The following is a 19266-nucleotide window of genomic DNA, read 5'->3' on the forward strand; positions in this document are numbered from 1 at the left end:
CAATGACAAAAAACCCTCTCAGAAATCTCCCCCACTTCAGGAAACATACATAAATCTTAAAATCCAAACCTTTCCCCAAAAACAAAACAGTAATTAGAATTAATCTAGAAAGAACCTGGAGCATTTCTTTCCTGACCTAATTTAAGACTCTCTTTGACCTGTGATTCAGGCTTTGCAAGATTATAGGTTACAAAATACCAACTCATAAGTTACAGAGGGCTTTAGGTCATGCTTAAAATGTTGCCTAAGGGAGCCTGCCCCTGGTAAAGAAAAAATGAGGTCTTTTTTTTTTTTAATTGTACTTTAAGTATCTGTAGGCACAGTCCTAAAGTTGGTCTGCTGACATATTTGTAATTTTATAATTATAAATTATAATTAAATTTTATAATTTATAATTTCAGAGTTCTTTAATACAGTTTTATCTTCATAATTTTTAAATCTTGTATCTATTCCATCTTCAAATCGGAAATATCTTGCTTTTTTCTTTCTAAATAGACTCACTATCTTAAAATTCAGCTAGGGGTGCCAAAGTGATGCAGTCAGGTAAGCATCTGACTCTTGTTTTTTTTTTGTTTTTTGTTTTTTGTTTTTAATATTTTATTTATTTATTTGACAGACAGAGATCACAAGTAGGCAGAGAAGCAGGCAGAGAGAGAGGAAGCAGGCTCCCCGCTGAGCAGAGAGCCCAATGCGGGGCTCGATCCCAGGACCTGGGATCATGACCTGAGCTGAAGACAGAGGCTTTAAACCACTGAGCCACCCAGGTGCCCCTGACTCTTGGTTTTGGCACAGGTTGTCATCTCAGGGTCTTGAGACTGAGCCTTGGTCGGGCTCTGCGTTCAGCAGAGTCTGCTTTAGACTCTTCTCTGCCCCTCCCCCTGTGCGCACACTTGCTAAAATAAATAAATAAATCTTACAAAAATAGTAAAATTCAGCTAAAAGACCACTTCCTTCAGGAAAGCTTCTATGATTAATTCTCCTATTCTTACACTGTTTTCTCTTGGTATAGCACTTCTTCCATTATATTTATTGTCTTTAAAATGTTTGGCTTCTCCGGCTATCACTTAAAATTGTGAGATTCTTCGGACATTTTTCCAAATCATGACTTAAAAATCTTAACATTAATTATTAGAGTAGTAGCATGGATAATGTTTTTCTCTATCTCCAAATTTTTAGTGATTTTAAAGCTTTTAAAATGAAACCCTTAAAAACCAATAAACAAACTAAACTTCTGTTACATTTCTAACTTTTAAAATTCACAGTACCATTTGTCGGCATCATCTCGGTAATATCACAAATGAGGAGGACACATGTATAGGCTGCTGTTGTAGTTTCTGGCTATGCCTTTCACCTTCCTAGGAGACTCCCAAATCACAATGGCAATAGCAGCTATTACTCACTGAGCCAGGAAATTTTTAGGTGCTTAACTTATACCATCTCTAATCATCACAAGGAAGAAAGCAAGGAAGATACTACTGGTCCTCATTTTATGGATAAAGAAACTAGTAAGATATTCTCTTTCCTCACTGATAGGAAGCCTTTCCACAGGAGGGAGAAGGAAAAACAGAATTTTTAGATGAAAATGTAAGGAACAAAATATGCAGAATAAATGGCATGGGGAGGGAAGAGGTCATTACTCTACATTTGGGCTCCTTCTCTATTTACCCTACATTTTTCTGTAAGTCACAAAACTGGCTTCATCTTCTAACTCTTCCAAGGATAAGGAGTCCAAAGAATTAAAGAGGGAGTGTTCTGAAAATAGCAAGCAGAACAACACAAAGAAGATAGGTAAGTTCTTAAAATTAAAGGAAACTAAGTGTATCATGATAGCAGACCTGTAACAATGCAGACAAGTGGTTCATAATTCTAGCTGCTTTTAAAAAAAAATACCAAAGCCAAATCTAAAACAATCAAATCAGAATCTCTAAAGGTTGGGGTGCTGTAAATAAATGGATTTTTCATTTAACCACTACCATCAAATCCCCACTAACACTATTAATTTTTAGGCCAAAATACTCAGGCTAGATTATAATATGGATGGTTTTAATAGCTGATTAACAACTACTACTCTCCTAAATTTCTTCTATTAAACTGGGTAAGAAAGATTTATCTTGATATTTTTAGATAAGCTATAGCAACTGAAACTGCTTTAGAAAGCAGAATGACAATGACATTCAAACCCATGATATTATTAGGGATGAACCTAATCTTAGTCTAATTCTTTATTAACAACCTTAAAAATAAAAATAAGTTACTATTAGTTAATATTTTAAAATGTTGGGGCACCTGGGTGGCTTAGTGGGTTAAGCCTCTGCCTTCGGCTCGGGTTGTGGTCTCAGGGTCCTGGGATCGAGTCCCACATTGGGCTCTCTGCTCAGCAGGGATCCTGCTTCCCTTTCTCTCTCTGCCTGCCTCTCTGCCTACTTGTGATCTCTCTATCAAATAAATAAATAAAATATTTTTAAAAATAAAAAAATATATATTTTAAAATGTTTAGTGTACAATGATTGAAGCCCAAAAGGAATTTAATTGAATGGCTCAAAATCACATGTACATAAAATCTAAATACGGTAAGTACAAAAACTTTAAAAGCTAACACCAAGAATTTAGAAAACCTAATAGTTTCATAGTGACAGCACAAAGAGGTACTCTTTTGGAAAATATATCAGAAATCATAAAAATATCCAAGTTATCTGACAAAAGCATCCTGCTTTTGAAAATTCATGCTAAAGAAGGGGTGACCGGGTGGCTCAGTTGGTTTAGCATCTGCCTTTGGCTCAGTTCATGACCTCGGGGTCCTAGAATCAAGCTACCCCCATCAGGCTCCCTGTTCAGCCTGGAGCTTGCTTCTCCCTTTCCTTCTGCCCACCACTCCCCCTGTTTTCATTTGCTCTCTCTCTGTCAAATAAATAAATAAAATCTTAAAAAAAAAGGAAAAAGAAAAAGAAAATTCATGTTAAAGAAAGATAAAGGAAAATATCAGAAGCATTAGTGTTGATTATAGTCCTATAAAGGTGGTAACTGGAAAATTCGAAGTCCAACATTAGAGAAATGGTTAAATAAATTTTGAAAGAAAAAATAAATTTTGGCATATTCAAATATTAGATTCTCATTAAAAATTATAATTAAAGGGGCACCTGGCTGGCTCGGTCAGCAGATCATGTGACTCTTGATCTTGGGGTGATAAATTCGAGTCCCACATTGTTGGGGGGTAGAGTTTACTTTAAAAAATTTATAATTATGAAAACTACCAGTGCAGAAGCTTACATAGTAAAAGAGGGTCCTGTAGGTAAAAGCAGTGTTTCCTGAAGTGTTTTTATAGAACAGTAGTACCAAAGAATGAAGATGTGTTGTGGGGGGGCAGGGAGGAGGTCTAAAACCAAATACTTTTAGAAAATGCCAAATTGGCCCTTTCTTTCCTATACAGCGTCTCTATACATGCAATATGGTAATGGGCACTATATACTACCAGGAGGGCATATATATATATAGTACTCAGTGTTTTAACTACAGACATCTCCCCAAACTCTACCTCTTTCTCTCTTCCTCCCTCCCTCTTTTTTTCCCTCTCTAGGTTCCTCACCCAGTGTGAACCCAACATGGGGCTTGAACTCATGACCCTGAGATCAAGACCTGAGCCCACACCAAGAGTCGGATGCTTAACTGACTAAGCCGCCCAAGCATCCCACTATGTTTTTCTTCCCCGCCGACCAGCTGGGAATGTTGTGAAACTAGTGTTCTACAGAACACAATCTTCGCAATAACATCATTAAATACTATAAATCAATAAATTTAAATACTTCTTTTTATTCATACTATGATAGGATTTTTATTAGAAGACTATATAACAAATTAATATCATACCTACTTAAAAGTAGCCATTTCTGATTAGTATTTTGGATCAAATTATTTAACATTAAATATTCTAAATTTAAACAGAATCTTCTCTTAGCTATTCCTAAAATATGAATAAAAGAAAAGATGCTTTTAATTAATCTAGTAATAGGTTAATAACACACATAAAAATGTGTGTTATTCCTACTTATAACTAAGTTTCACATCACACACCTTCCAAACTAAAAACAGCTTGTTGTGCCATAAATTAAACATTCTGGGGAGAATTCTGACTACAAATTCTCATAAAAATAAACTTAAGTCATGTTTATTGTCATTTCACACAAAGTCTAACTTGTAACATGCCCAGTCACTGCACTATCATATTTTAATATATAATGAAAAACCATCAAGTACAGCAAGATTCCAAGACTGTTTCCTGCAAACTTGGTAGGGATGGGGAGAATGCTGCTTATCACTGCATACACACCAACAGGAATGGCAGATGCACACAGCTCCAAGAACCAACAGAAAACACATCCTATGAGATACAGACGTTAGGGTGAAAATAGGAATTATGGGGAAATTTATGAACTGGCATAAGAAACACAAGCAGGGACGTGACTTACTTTGCTTTCCTCTTCTGTTTTTCTGAGGTACTGCAGATCACTGTTAGGGATGAGAAAAATGATGGAAACAGAATTAACTGAAGGAGGCTGCCAACGGGGGCCCCACTGAAGTCCTAATGGTTCTGCCAATTCTCATTCCAGATTACAAAAGAGAAAATCCCTGAAGGGTAAAAGAAAGTGTTGTGTGGAAGCAAGGGGAACTCAGCAGTACAAACCAACTCTAAGGCAGTGATCCGAGAAGGACCTAACATTTTTTGTGACAATTCACTTAAAAGTAGAAACGTTTAATCCTTCTAACACTGAAACTTGATTATTATTACCCTCATTTTACAGATAATGGTAATAAGAAACATGTCCAAGGTCAAGATGTTATTTAAAGCAAAGTAAGATAATGTCTCCATCTGTCTGGTTTTAATGTTCGTGTTCCTTCAACTACTTCATACAGTCTCTTCATAAGTGTCTCTAATCACTATTACTGACAGGTACTGCCATAGCCACTGAAGCATCTAATCATTATAATTTTATTATTCTTTTTCATCACTTCATTCTCCTCTTATGTCGGTACTTTGAGGCTTTTTGTTAAAGTGTGAGGTCTTCTAGAGACATCAACTTTCAAAGGATTCTTTCCATCTAGACAGTAAATCAATAAGTATCAACAGTGTTAGTTCAGTCTTTGGATATTCTTGACAATTTTTATCACTCTTTGTTCCACAAATCAACTCTTCCATCTCCCTCTAGGAAGACAGATTTCATTCTGGGCATTGAGGAGTGCCAGAAGGCATATTTTAAGATAGAAAATTTATCCTTCCTTTATTTCCCATCTCACTCATCTGAAAATAACTATCTAAACAACCTCACTACTTGGTACACCAAGTTACAACTCCAGTAAGAAGAAAACAAAGAAAGTTCTTTGTTTTGCTTTGTTTTGTATGTGTGGGTTTTTTAAATTAATTTATTTATTCGACAGATAACAGATCACAAGTAGGCAGAGAGGCAGGCAGAGAGAGAGAGGAGGAAGCAGGCTCCCCGCTGAGCAGAGAGCCTAATGCGGGACTCAATCCCGGGACCCTGAGATCATGACCCGAGCCGAAGGCAGAGGCTCAACCCACCGAGCCACCCAGGCGCCCCTTTATTTTGTTTTTTTAAAGGATATACAGTAATTAATTATTTTAAAGATCATGAACTTTCCTAATCTAAGTCTCTTGAGAGATCTCTAACAGCCTATTCATTCTTAGTTTAGGCATGATTAATAATCCAGTTATCTGGATTCTAGCTAGGGTGGAAAAGAACACCATATTAAAAGTGAAAGAGCAAAGTCATTGAGATCAGGAAGAAGTTAAAGCAGGATGCTAATGGTGATGGAAGCAACCAAAATACTATTTAATAAAGCAGAGACATTTTAAAAAGTAGGGCAACATGAGACTACTAAATACTACTAAGCAAAGTGCACCAGATGCCATTATTCTTCCAGATCAGCAGAGGCCAGGAATCCTTGCCCAGTTTTCCAATAATCTAATCTTGTATTTGCTATTTGTGAAATACGTCACTTAAGGCTTCTTGGTTTAGTCCCTGCGTACCTTACAATATCCCCCCTTCTCCCCGTTCAAACTGTGACTCTTATATCAGGGTTAGCATTCACAGAATCAGCCTTAATCCACAGTATGGTCTGACATCTTGATTCTTCCTCAAGGCTCTCACTTCTGACTCACAGCAAACATGTCCTATGGAATACCCAGCCTAGAACTTAGCTACATTCCTGACCTTTGTGGAGTCCTACTGAAGGGGTTTTATTGACAGACACTGCTTCTTACTATCTGCCAGATCCCCAGCTATACTCCTAACTTTGCAAGTAGAGCTCCCTGGAACAACTCCATTCTGGCTGCACCCAAGTAATACAGTGAACATACCATCTATTACCTCTAACCTCCCAAAACAGTCTGGGGCAACACTCTGGCAATCAAATTCACTGATATTTCAGCAGGAAAAGATAAAACATATTCACATAAGGTGGGATTAAATAATAACTATAATGGCTTTATATCAGTTTGCATTATATTTTGCTGCCAAATGAGTTAAGAAAAAAACTTTCCAGAGCCTTTCCACACTGGAATTAAGATGAAGGGACTCTGTATATATATGTCTTTCTTTCCATTTTTTCCTTTCCAGCTCTCCTCCCAAAATATTAAAGAAAAAATTTTTTTCTTGGGTGTTTCAATAGGTAATTTCAATTTTCTGATAATTTTACTTATGTAAAAAATGTACTAAATAAATGAGGTATATTTTGGGTATATACACAAAAACATGTATATATTCATCATACAGATATCATACAAACACAGAAGGATATAAACAGATGCTACATATTTACCCACAGAAAAGCATTATCCAGGCAATAAGTATAACTAAGTTACTGAAGAAGCAGACATACAAAACATTTTATTTAGTGCAATTAGAACCATACCAGGGTTTTAAGATTAGTGATACAGTATATAAGCTCCAAAAAAAGGCTTTTTTCTTTTCTTTTCTTTTTGAAATGCAGAGGTCATTAAACTAGTTATCCAGGATTTAGAACAAAAGAATTTTAGAATAGTAAGGGGCCTAAACAAATTCAGTTTAACCTTTATTCTGTTCTTAAGATAATTAAGAAAGGCTAAAAAAAACAAGTTATAAATGGCCTCAATCCCCTTTCTGAAGGAAACCTGGATGGAAGACAGATGCATTGCTTAAAAACAAAAGTACTTAGGGGCATCTGGGTGGCTCCGTGGGTTAAAGCCTCTGCCTTTGGCTCAGGTCATGATCCCAGGGTCCTAGGATCAAGCCCCGCATCTGGCTCTCTGCTCAGCAGGGAACTTGCTTCCTCCTCTCTCTCTGCCTGCCTCTCTGCCTACTTGTGATCCCTGTCTATCATAAATAAAATCTTAAAAAAAAAAAAAAGTACTTAAATTCAGGTCTCCTGTCAGGAATCTTTTCTTACATTATAGCTCTCATTCAAAAATAACTGCATTCTAAGACAAATCAAACGTCCAATACTTTTTTAATTGTCACTATTCTTATGTTATAAACCCTGTCTGCTTACCCATTAAGGAAAAAAAAAATCGATGGTATTAAAATGTAACACAACTCTCAGCTTCACTGTTGATCTAAAACGACTTTATTAAAGACACGATTTTTAAAACATGTGGAAATGAAACAAGATAAATTCTTCTCTCCCCATCCATCTAATGCTCAACTCTAAGGGGACTTCTGCTTTCCTTACACTTTAACCTCACTAGATTACTTTCTCCAAAAGTTAACAATACTTGTGGGTACATTCTCCCCCCCACCGCCCTTTCAGCATCTCCTCTAGGCTCCAAGTTCCTTCAGACTGCAAAGCCTACACACAAATGGTGCTGAATATTTGAATAAATAAGCGCACATAAAAATAATGTATAATTACGATCCTTAAGGAAGGAGCTCAAATCATCTGGCTTCTATTATCTGACTTGACAGTTATAAAAATCATCTTAACTTGCCAGAGGTATACATTACGTGACCAGTAAGTACCATAAAGCACTTTATAAAGTTCCTAAACACTTGATAATCACTCGAAATGACGCTTCGCTGGCCGAGAGTACAGCAAAAAGAAATGTTTCCTCACACTAATCAAATACTACTCCGGCAAAGGCTTTTTTTCTCGGAGAGAACTGGAAATGAGTCCTCACGTATAAGGCAGTATCCACTCCTTTTTCCAGAGCGCTTCTGGAAACCCGCCTTGAGGGTGAGGTGCGGGCGCTCAGAGAGCCTCGCCCGAAGCCCGGGTTGGAGCCACGCTCCCGACGGACCTGGGGCGCAATGGGCGCCACTTGGGCGGGTCTGGCCAGTCGGGTTCCAACCTTCCAACCTTTCTCCACAGGCCAGGACTGCCGGGCTCCCGCCGGCGGGCAGAGTTCACGCCTACCTGTTGTGCTCCGGTAAAACCAGACTTTCCCGGAGCCGGGGGACAGGAAGACTGACCGCACTGGCCATTCGGCCGTCCCCGAGCACCAGTCCAGTTCCTCCTCGGCGAGTTCTGACCCCTTCAGCACGACACCTAATCCCTCCACGCATTCCCGCACTCAGGTTCCCCGCTTCCTCCACCACTCTGCAGCCGCGACCACCCTGGGGACCCCCAAGCCGCCCAACTCACCGTGCAGGCCCGGGGGTGATGTCCCTCCCAGTGGACAGGCAGCTCGGGCACCGCCCCCCTCGCGCCCGCAGTGTCTCCACTCCCAGGATCCCAGACTGCTCACCTTCTGGGGTCCCCACCGGTTCAGTGCCCTTCCCAGTCCTGCCACGTTACCGGCTCCACAAAACAGCAGGGCAGCGCCGAGACTCGCCGGCGGCGGCGACTGCGAGGCAGTGCGGCGGGAGGGGCGCGCGAGAGGCGGAGCCGGAAAGCCCGGAGCGCGGCGGGAGCCAACGATTGGGAGCGCGCCCTGCGCCGCGCCGCCGATTCTAGGCCTCCTCAGCCGGCCGCCGAGCCATCGAGCACCCACTCTGGCAGGCGTGATTGCTCCACCGCCGAAAGAGCGATGGGGGAGAGTGCTGCCCAAGTTAACTGAGGCGGGGGCGGTGGCTATGCAGTAGGTAGATCTTGGCCACAACTATTTTTGTCTGTTGTCATCGCCAGCCAGAATCCTTAGGAGCTGCACGGGAGCATCTGAAGGCCAAGACGCACGGAGTCTGAAGAAATTTAGGCAGGGAGTGCTGTGGGTGTGGATGGTGTTACGTTAAACAGGGAAGGGACCCTAGAGAGCTTTGTGGAGCTACTTCTGGTCTTTGAGCTGAGACGCTGGGGCCTGACAAAGCGCCTTACTCAGGGTCACACACAGAGTCAGTGGTGGAATTGGGATTCACAGCCACTTGGCTCCAAGTCAAGTGCGTTTTTCCAGTATACTCAGCGTTCTGAATATAATTTTCAGTGTTTATTTTGAAACAGTCTCAAGGTTACAATAATGTTGCAACTATAGGACAACGAACATTTTTCCTGAACCATTTGCTATTCAAGTTGCCGACATGATGCCCTATTATTCCTAAATACTTCAGCGTGTCTTACTAATAATCACCCTCATCTATGTAATCACCATCTACCAAAATTAAAACATTTACATGATACATTACATTTAGCCAATTGTCCCAGTAATGTTTTTTATGGAAAAAAATTATTCAGTTTAGAATCAAGCATTGTGGGCACCTGGGTGGCTCAGTGGGTTAAGCCCCTGCCTTCGGCTCAGGTCATGATCCCAGGGTCCTGGGGTCGAGTCCCGCATGGGCTCTCTGCTCAGCAGCGAGCCTGCTTCCCCCTCTCTCTGCCTGTCTCTCTGCCTGCTTGTGATCTCTCTGTCAAATAAATAAATAAAATCTTAAAAAAAAAATTAAAAAAAAAAAAAGAATCAAGCATTGTGTTTACTTGTCATGTATCTTTAGTTACTTTCAATCTGGAACACTTCCTCAGTCTTACCTTTACTTTCATATCCTTGACACTTTTGAAGATTCCCGGCCAATTATTTTGTAGAATGGCTTTCACTTTCCATCCGTCTGATGTATATTTATTATTAGAATCAGGCTAAGTGTCTATGACAGGACTGTCACAGAAGTAATGCTGTGTTCTAATTCTGAGGCCAGATGCTTGGTTTCTCAAACTGTTTCGAAAGCAAAAGCAGAGTTGTATTAGTTGCATTATTATCTTAGCTGCACATATGGTTTTGTTCCTTGTGTTTTATGCTCCTCTTTTTTTTTTTTTTTTTTTTAAGATTTCATTTATTTATTTAATTGACAGAGAGAGACAGTGAGAGAGGGAACACAAGCAGATGGAATGGAAGAGGGAGAAGCAGGCTTCCAGCCAGGAAGGGAGCCTGATGTGGGACTTGATCCCAGGGGATCATGACCTGAGCGGAAGGCAGATGCTTAATGACTGAGCCACCCAGGTGCCCCTGTTTTATGCACCTCTTAGCAATCATTAACTTTGGTTTTTCCTACTCCTACTCCCAGTTTACCCACTGATTTTAGAAACCTAATGGGGTCTTACTTATAACATTAGTCTTGAAATTATCTGACATACCTGATCCTACCAGGTCCCAAAGCATGCCTCATTATCCAGAAGAATGCACACCTCCAGGTTGTTTCAAGCTTCCCTCCCTTCAAGGTGTCAAGAAACCCCTCACCCTCCTCTCATGTATTCACCTCCTTCCTCAAACATATATAAGCTGTCTCTAGGCTTAACAGGTCACAGCAATCTTTAGAATAATTCCTTGCCTTCTCCTTGGGCTGCCCTTCTCACAGTAAAGCTCTCTTAGCTAGCTTCAAAACTCATGTCCAAGATGTTGGCTTACTGTGCATCAGGTACATGGAGAAGTTTGAGTTTGGGAACAGTGGCATTCTATCATATGCCAGGGTGGCTCAGTTGGTTAAGCATATGCCTTTGGTCCAGGTCATGATCCCAGGGTCCTGGTATTGAGTCCCCCATTAGGCTCCTTGCTCAGCAGCGTCCTTCTGCCTGCAGTTTCCCCAGCTTGTGTTCTTTCTCTGACATTTATTTATTAATATATAAAATATGTAAAAAAAAAATTGCATCCTATCAAGTGGCACATTTTAATTAGTCTCATTATTGTTTGTTTTAATAAAGTAGTATCTACCAGGCTTCTGCACTATAAAGTTACTTATTTACCCTTTGTAATTAATAAGTATTTTGTGGGGGGAGGGTCTTTGAAATTAGGTATTTTCTCATCAAAATTTTAATTTATTTGTTTATATATATGAATTCAGAGTTTCCTATTAAATGGGTCATAATCTATTTCTATCATTGTTTATTTTGACGTTAAAATTAACCCAAGTTTGGTCTGGGGGAGCCCCATTCATACTGGTTTCTGTGTCTTTGTGTGTTTTAAATTCTTTTGCAGTATCTTTTATAAAACACTTTTAAAATACAGAAAATTTGAAACAGTTTTATATGCCATATACCCACTATCCATAGTCTACACTAATATTTCACTATTCTGTGCCCTTCTGACACACCAACATCATTGTTTGAGCACTCCCTTATTTTCTGGCAGTGTAAGATGTTCTAAGATCTTCTTGCCCCAAACCTAGATGCAGCCATTTATCCAGGAGCCCTGGTTCTTTTAGTGGAGAATGGTATTTAGAAGCACTAGGAGTGCTCAGTGCTATTGGAGTATCCTGCTTCTCAGGCTCTCAGTAGATGCGGCTAGGGAATATTTATACATTCCTACAGTGCATCTATATAGATAACTATATATATATATATATATATATATATATATATATCACATTTACAACTATATTTCTTTATCCAACAATATATATTGAAAAACCATATTTCACCGTATTATCTCCAATCTAGCATCACACAGTATATTCTAATTTTCGCCCGTATTTGTAACTCCTTTCACCTACAGAGAGAAACCGGGATCTTATTATCCTTGAGATATTTACTTGTTTGAATACCTCCTCTATATTTAAGAAATCACCCATCTCTCCCTTTGGAGGATGCTGCGTTTGCCCACTACGGTTCTGAAACTCCAAAATTAGCCGTGACAAACCACCCTTCCAACTTTCTTCTTTTCTTAGCCCTGCTCCCAAACCTTGTGCCAGTGCCCAGTCCATAAGCCCTCATCACTCTGCTCACGCTCCATCTCTTGTCAAGCATTCCCCTAGGCATCCTCTTTACTCCACTTGATATATATAGACACACACACAAACACAGACAGACACATACACAGACATACACATTGAGAAAGGTACTAAACTATTATAAATCTGAAGGAGAGAGAAATTACTATGAAGTTCTACTGGGAGGTTCATGAAGGGTTTAAAGAAAAAGATGACATTTAAAATGTAGACTTTGGGGGTGCCTGGGTGGCTCAGGTGGTTAGGTGTCTAACTCTTGACTTCAGCTCAAGCCATGATCTCAGGGTCCAGAGACTGAACCCCATGTTGGGCTCCAAGCTCCATGTGGAGTGTGCTTGGGATTCTGTCTCTCCCTCTCCCTCTGCCCTTCACCCTCCATTCTCTCCCTCTCGCTCTGTCTCTCAAAATAAATGAATAAATAAAATATTTTTAAAAAGTTAAAAAAAAAGGGGGCACCTGAGTGGCTCAGTGGGTTAAGGCCTCTGCTTTCGGCTCAGGTCATGATCCTGGGGTCCTGGGATTGAGGCCCACATCGGGCTGAGCAGGGAGCCCGCTTCCCCCTCTCTCTCTGCCTGCCTCTCTGCCTACTTGTGATCTCTGTCAAATAAAGAAATAAAAATCTTAAAAAAAAAAAAAAAGAAAGTTAAGTAAAAAGGGCACCTACATGGGTCAGTCAGTTAAGTGTCTGACTTCGGCTCAGGTCATGATCTTGGGGGTCCTTGGACTGAGCTCCACACTCAGCGGGGAGTTGGCTTCTCCCTCTCCCTCCACTCCTCCCCCTGTTCATGCTCTCCCTCTCTCAAATAAATAAATTAAATAAAAATAAATAAATAAATCCACAAATAAAATCTTTTAAGAAATAAAAAATAAAAATAAATAAAGTTTTAAAGATAAGTAAATAAATAAAATGGGCTTTGAAGGATGCATAAGAGTGAATGAGTAGGATGTACGTATTCTATTAGATACTAAAAAAAACTCTGGAGGGCGCCTGAATGGCTCAGTCCTTAAGTGTCCACTTTCTGTTCCTGTCATGATCCTGGGGTCCTGGGATCAAGTCCTGAATTAGGCTCCCTGCTCAATGAGGAGCCTGCTTCTCCCTCTCCCACTTCCCCTGCTTGCGTTCCCTCTCTGGCTGTCTCTCTCTGTTAAATGAATAAAATCTTTAAAAAGAACAAAAATAACAACACTAGAATTTTTAGAGCTGGAAGGGATATTATATACCATTGAGTCCAACTACTAGTTTTACAGAAGCTTCAAAAATGACTCCAAACTTTGAGCTTAAATGACTAAGAGAATTAAATGAGAAGGAGGAGTCAGTTTGGAGGGGTAAATAACACTTTTAATTGTAAACATGTCACATTTGAGTAGAGCATCCAGGGAGAAATGTGGGTCAGAACCAGAGATCTAGTTCAGAACTTTTCCATATGGAGCTGACAGCTGACACAATGAAAGAGGAAAAGAGGAAAAGAAAGAAAACAAAGATAGAACCCTGAAAAACAACCAGTTTAGTTTTAACCAAACAGAAATGTGTTCCACCTTTCAACTTGTATTTTACTTTGTTCAGTCCCGTATTGGGATTTTGAGTCATGATATTATTATAATAATAATTATCTGCTAATTATAATTAGAAGAAAGAACACAGCTTTGGAATTAGGTCACTTGTGTTCAAATCCTAATTCCCCCACTTAGTAGGTATAACCTAGGGAACACCACTTCGTATCTTTGAAGCTCAGTTTCCTGACTTTAAAATGAGAATAACGACTCCCTCTCTGAGGTGTAGCACAAGATTTAAGATGTAATGGAAATGACTAGCAAGTTGCCCATTGTCAAATAATAGCTAGCATTGTCAGGCACTTGCCTTATTTTTCTGTCCCAACTTATTCCAGCTTGTTAACTCAGTTGGTGTTCTGTTTGGCACACAGAAGCCTCCCATCTGGTATTTGTTGAAGGAAGGAAGAACTGTATATATTTTCTATTTTTTTAATACTCATCAGTAGAATGCATTATACTACCTCTCCTTGGCTTTTTATAAAGGAACAACTTCCCTACCAATAAATGAAGCATTCTTAGAATTGTTGGTATTCAATGATGTATGTAAAAATTTCAAAGTAAACCAGTAGTTACCCATTTGACTGGCTATGTGATATCTTGCTTTAATTTATTGTTTAAACACATCTCATATAATGACTCTAGGTTCCAAGCAGCATACATTTGGGAAACTGACGATGATAGATTACTTTTAAGATTGCCTCTACCGCTGAGATTATAAAATTCAATGATGGTAGAACAGTATTATCTAAACAATGGGACTCCAGCTCTCCCATAGAACTATAGGGTCCTGTTCTTGATTGTAATCCTTAAGAGGTTAATAGGTGTTCTTTTAAATAGGAATTCTTAAATAAATTTCACAAAGACTATATGTTAATATAGCCATCTTCTAGAGAGTCATCATGGATAAGAATAGGCTGCATTTTATGTGGTATCTCCCAAGCTTATTTGGCAATGGAATATAATCTCTTTTTTAAAAGAATGCAGACTCATATCTTTGAGAATTAGTCTTCCCTTCAGAGCAGACTTTGGGAAATACAGCTCTAGAAGTTTGTTATTAGTGATCCACTCAGTCTTAACAGGTTGCTCAGTGTTGATGAAACCATCAAGGAAACTGGAGCATACATGTAGCAAGCTCATGTCACAAAACACATGGGTTGGGCACAGCTTCCACCCTGTCGATTTCAATATGATCTAAAGCCTGAAATCACATTGATACCCCAGTCCAACAAAAGATCTGCTCACCCTTTGTGATACAGCTTTCTACGTTTTGGTCTACCAAGCATTATTTGTCAATGTACTGCTGACTATGCTGTAATCTGTGACAGTTTAAAAAAAAAAAGATTTATTTATTTTTAGAGAGAGCGAGAGTGAGAGAGAGCACATGAGGTGGGGGAGAGGAAGGGACAGAGGGAGAAACAGAGAGAATCCCAAGCAAACTCCCCACTGAGCCTGAAGCCCAATGCAGGGCTTGATCCCAGGGCCCTGAGATCATGACTTGAGCTGAAATCAAGAGTTGGCCATCTAACCAACTGAGCTATCTAGGCGTCCTTCTGTGATAGCTTTTAGCACTAGATTTCTTTTTTTGTTTAATATTTATTTATTTATTTTTGTTTATTTGTGTGTGTGAGAGAGAGATAGCGAGAGGGAGAGCACAAGCAGTGGGGGAGAGAGAGAAGCAGGCTCCTGCTGAACAGGGTCTATCCCAGGACCTTGGGATCATGACCTGAGCTGAAGGCAGAACCTTAACAGACTGAGCCATCCAGGTGCCCAAAGATTTATTTATTTTAAAGAGAGAGAGAGAATGAAAGAGAGAATGTATGTGCGCTGGGGGGAGGGGCAGAAGGAAAGGGAGAATGAGAGTTCTTGAGCAGACTCCACACTAAGCTCAGAGCTGACATTGAGTTTGATCTCACCACTCTGAGATCATCATCTGAGCTGAAATCAAGAGTCGGCAGCCCAACCAGCTTAGCCACCCAGGCACCCCTAGCACTAAATTTCTAATAAGAACTTTTGAGCCATGGGTAGGATTTTCTATAGTTGGTAAACTACTACTATAAATATTCAGCCAAGAAGTGATACTTACAACATAGCATAGGTCTTGATCTATGATGGCAAGTAAGTAATAGTAGACCATCTAACCTTGAAAGAAGCACTTAAACTCAGGGCTAGTGTTTCTAAGCAGAAATATTGAGCAAATGTAGATTTGCATCTATTCATTTAATACTTTATGCAAGAAACAATTGCAATTATGTTCATACTTGACTAAGACACCTAAAGTCCCTTCCAATTCATTTTTCTCCAATCAGATTAAGAAATACTGTGTTTTACATGTGCACAAACTTTACAGTTTTGTTCCAGAGTTGCTGCCATATATTTTATAAGTCAGCTTTTTAATCTCTTTGGGCTTCAGTTCCCTCCTCTGGAAAATGAGCATGCATATTAGGTTTCTAAGATCTCTTCCAATTTTAAAAATTCAAATATTCTACTTTTATTCTTATAAAAACACCTTCAAAGTAAATAGAGTAGCTATTATTTGGAAGAAATAGAAACCAAAGTTCAGAACAGCTAGGTAATTTGTCCATGTTTGGAACAAGATTCCAGAAGTAAGATTTAAGACTAGGCCTTCTGAATCCTCGTCTGATATCTTTTTCATATTATCATAGTACTATATATATTCAGAACTATATAAAATATGCTAAACAGAACAGTACTTTTAAAAGTTTTTCTTTTATATATATGTACTAATGTTTATTTTAAAGTATTATTCACATTGCTTGAAAATACAGCTTTTTAAAATGCAAGGAAACAAAAACATAATCCTACCACCTCCATATAACAATCATTTTCACTCATTTGATTTTCTTTCAACTGTTACTTACATGTCTAAGTAAAGTGATATGCATACGGCTTATCAAATTCATATTCATAGTCATTTCATTACATATAGACATCTAAACATCAGTTCCTGGTTATAGTACTGCTAGCTAAATGTTACCTGGACCTGAAGAGAGAGGAAAAAACTGCTCTCTCCTACTTACAGGTAGGTGTAATTGGCAAGGAGTGAAGAGGACCTAAAATGACTCTAGTTTACAATGATAACCCTTTTCAATTAATTTCTGGCTTTAAAATCTCATGATTAGACTCATTCTTATGGTTTTCATAAGATAAAGCAAGAGACTTCAGGAGGCTGATGTTAAGATGCTCTTACTTGGGTGGGAGAAAAAATCCTGGAGATCTCCTGGCTTATTCCTTTAATATAGTTTCACCTTGGAAGACAGGGAGGATGTGACCCTGAAAGATTGAGCAGCGGGACAGGAAGGTTTCCATGGTAAGGTGGAGGACTAGGCAGCAACAAAGCTTCAATAGCCAGGGAAAGAAGATTCTGGATAGTGGGATCCATAGCAGATTCCAGGAAGAGGAGAGGAGGTGTCTGTGAGGAATCAATAAAAATGGGGCTGAGAGGATTTAGATGAGAGTCCTTGGTCAGCTTGTCAATTTTTTCCTGCCAGAAAGTTCCTTATGGGAACCACAGGAAGCACCATCATAAGCCAAATTAATCATGGAGTTAATCTGTCAAGGTGAAGGAATAAAATTTAAAGTCATTAGCAGCTTTGTTCTAAACATGAGCCCAAACCCGAGGAACAGGATAGGTCAAGCAAGAACTAGGACTAAAGAGGAGGGCTGTGTTACTAAATATTTTTTAAATTAACATACAATGTATTATTTGTTTCAAAGGTACAGGGCTGTGATTCATTAGTTTTACCCAATTCACAGCACTCACCATAACATATACCCTACCTAATGTATTACACAAGCTGTCAACTGTAGCTGCAAGCTCTTTAGAAAGTAAGTTATTTACCTGTAGACAGGTAACTTAAGAGAATAATTTAGTGCTTTCATTTAAGGATATTTTGTTCTTTATAAATAGCATATAAGGCATCCCACCAAAGCCTTATTCATCTGACATTTGAATGTAAAAACTGAAGATGGATAATTATCTACTAAAAAATGAAATATATTGAAACAATAATCATACAAGATAACATGGTAATATTAAGACCCATAAAATTTGTTGTAAAATTCATAAGCTAAGATTATTTGTCTAATTCAAGAAATTGAACTTCCCCAGTTAAAGGACAAAACTCTACCTGGTTGATTAATAGAATTCCTACTGAATTATCACATGTGAGGAGAAACTATATACAATATTATATGACATACTTATGAAAGTGTAATGTGTATATATAAGCCTATTACTAGCTTCTTTGGGACATGTTATTCTTGGAATAAATTCTAATAAAAATTAGTTTATATGTCAAACTTCTTGCTTAGCTACAAACTTATAAGAGAGAATATTATAGATGCAAATATTTATCTGGCTAGTATGAACAATAACTCAAATTAAATTAACCGTATGGGGCATCTGGGTGGCTCAGTCGTTAAGCGCCTGACTTGGACTCAGTCATGATCCTGTGGTCCTGGGATCAAGCCCCATATCCGGATCCCCGCTCGGCAAGAAGCCTGCTTCTCCCTCTCTCTCTGCTGTTTCCCTGCTTGTGTTCCCTCTCTCGCTGTGTCTCTCTCTCTGTCAAATAAATAAATAAAATCTTTTTTAAAAAAAGCTGTATAATATGATTATGGTAATCAGTGGAGCTAGAGTCATAGATCAGGAAGAAAAAGAAAAATGTTAATAATACGGAATAGAATTATATACTCTTGAACTCAATTTGCCAACCTACAGGCATTCACAGACCAGAACACAAATCCATTTATAGACCATACTTGCTCATCTTATTGACTTACACATTTTCTCCTTTTGTCTGCTTCCTCTCCCTTACACTCCTTGAGATCAAAACTTAAAAAAAAAAAAAAAAACAGTTTCTTATATATTTAAAATAAAATATTAAGCGACAAAAAAAGCAATAGCAAAATATAAATCCTTTTATACCTGGACTGTGTTAAAATATGTGTGTGGTTATGAACGAAGATTATAAGGGAATAAATAAAAATAAAATTATTATATTTGAACAATGAGATTATAGGTCTTTTTATCTTTTTTGATATTTGTAATTGTTTATCTTGCTTTTACAAAAAAGAAAGAAAGAGAAAAAGAAAAGCATTTTTAAAAGTTTTTTCTTTGCAATTTCCTGGTGCTATTTCCCCCCTTTTGAATAAGTACCTGACACATAGTAAGTGCTCAACATAAATTTGTTGAGTAGGTATACAAAATGGCAACTACAACTTTTGGCAGATTTTCTTTAGGGAGAAGCCAAATGATAGCCCTGGCTATGTTGAGCTAAGGATAAAATAAGTCAGCATTCACTTACCCACCTGCATAGGTGCTTCTAATGACCTATCCTTGAGATTGTAGATTTGTAGATTGTCCATATAAATTGTTGTCTATCTGGACATTTTTGAGAATGAGAAGACTTGCTATTTATAAATATGCTGGGTTCTTAGATACGGCACCTAAAGCGTAAGCAACCAAAGAAAAAGATATGTTAGACTTCATCAAAATTAAAAACCTTTGTGACTCAAAGGACATTATCAAGTAAATAAAAAGATAACCCATAAATAGAAAAAAATT

General features: G+C 38.6%; 1 protein-coding gene across 7 annotated transcripts in view; it reads right to left on the bottom strand.

Annotated features, from left to right (window-relative positions):
* HEATR5A (HEAT repeat containing 5A) overlaps window positions 1-8939 on the bottom strand; it is a 111253-nt gene extending 102314 nt beyond the window's left edge. For 5 of the 7 annotated variants that reach the window (XM_059373043.1, XM_059373040.1, XM_059373042.1 and 2 more), the window contains exons 1-2: window positions 8732-8938; window positions 4464-4503 (exon numbers count right to left, since the gene is read on the bottom strand). The gene's annotated coding sequence lies outside the window, so the exon portion shown is untranslated. Of the gene's footprint in view, window positions 1-4463; window positions 4504-8731 lie in introns of all 7 variants that reach the window. The other 2 variants (XM_059373041.1, XM_059373045.1) reach the window with 1 other exon arrangement.
* Window positions 8940-19266: the final 10327 nt, after the last annotated feature.

Source organism: Mustela nigripes, chromosome 13 (assembly GCF_022355385.1).
Source record: "Mustela nigripes isolate SB6536 chromosome 13, MUSNIG.SB6536, whole genome shotgun sequence".
Lineage (NCBI taxonomy): Eukaryota > Metazoa > Chordata > Mammalia > Carnivora > Mustelidae > Mustela > Mustela nigripes.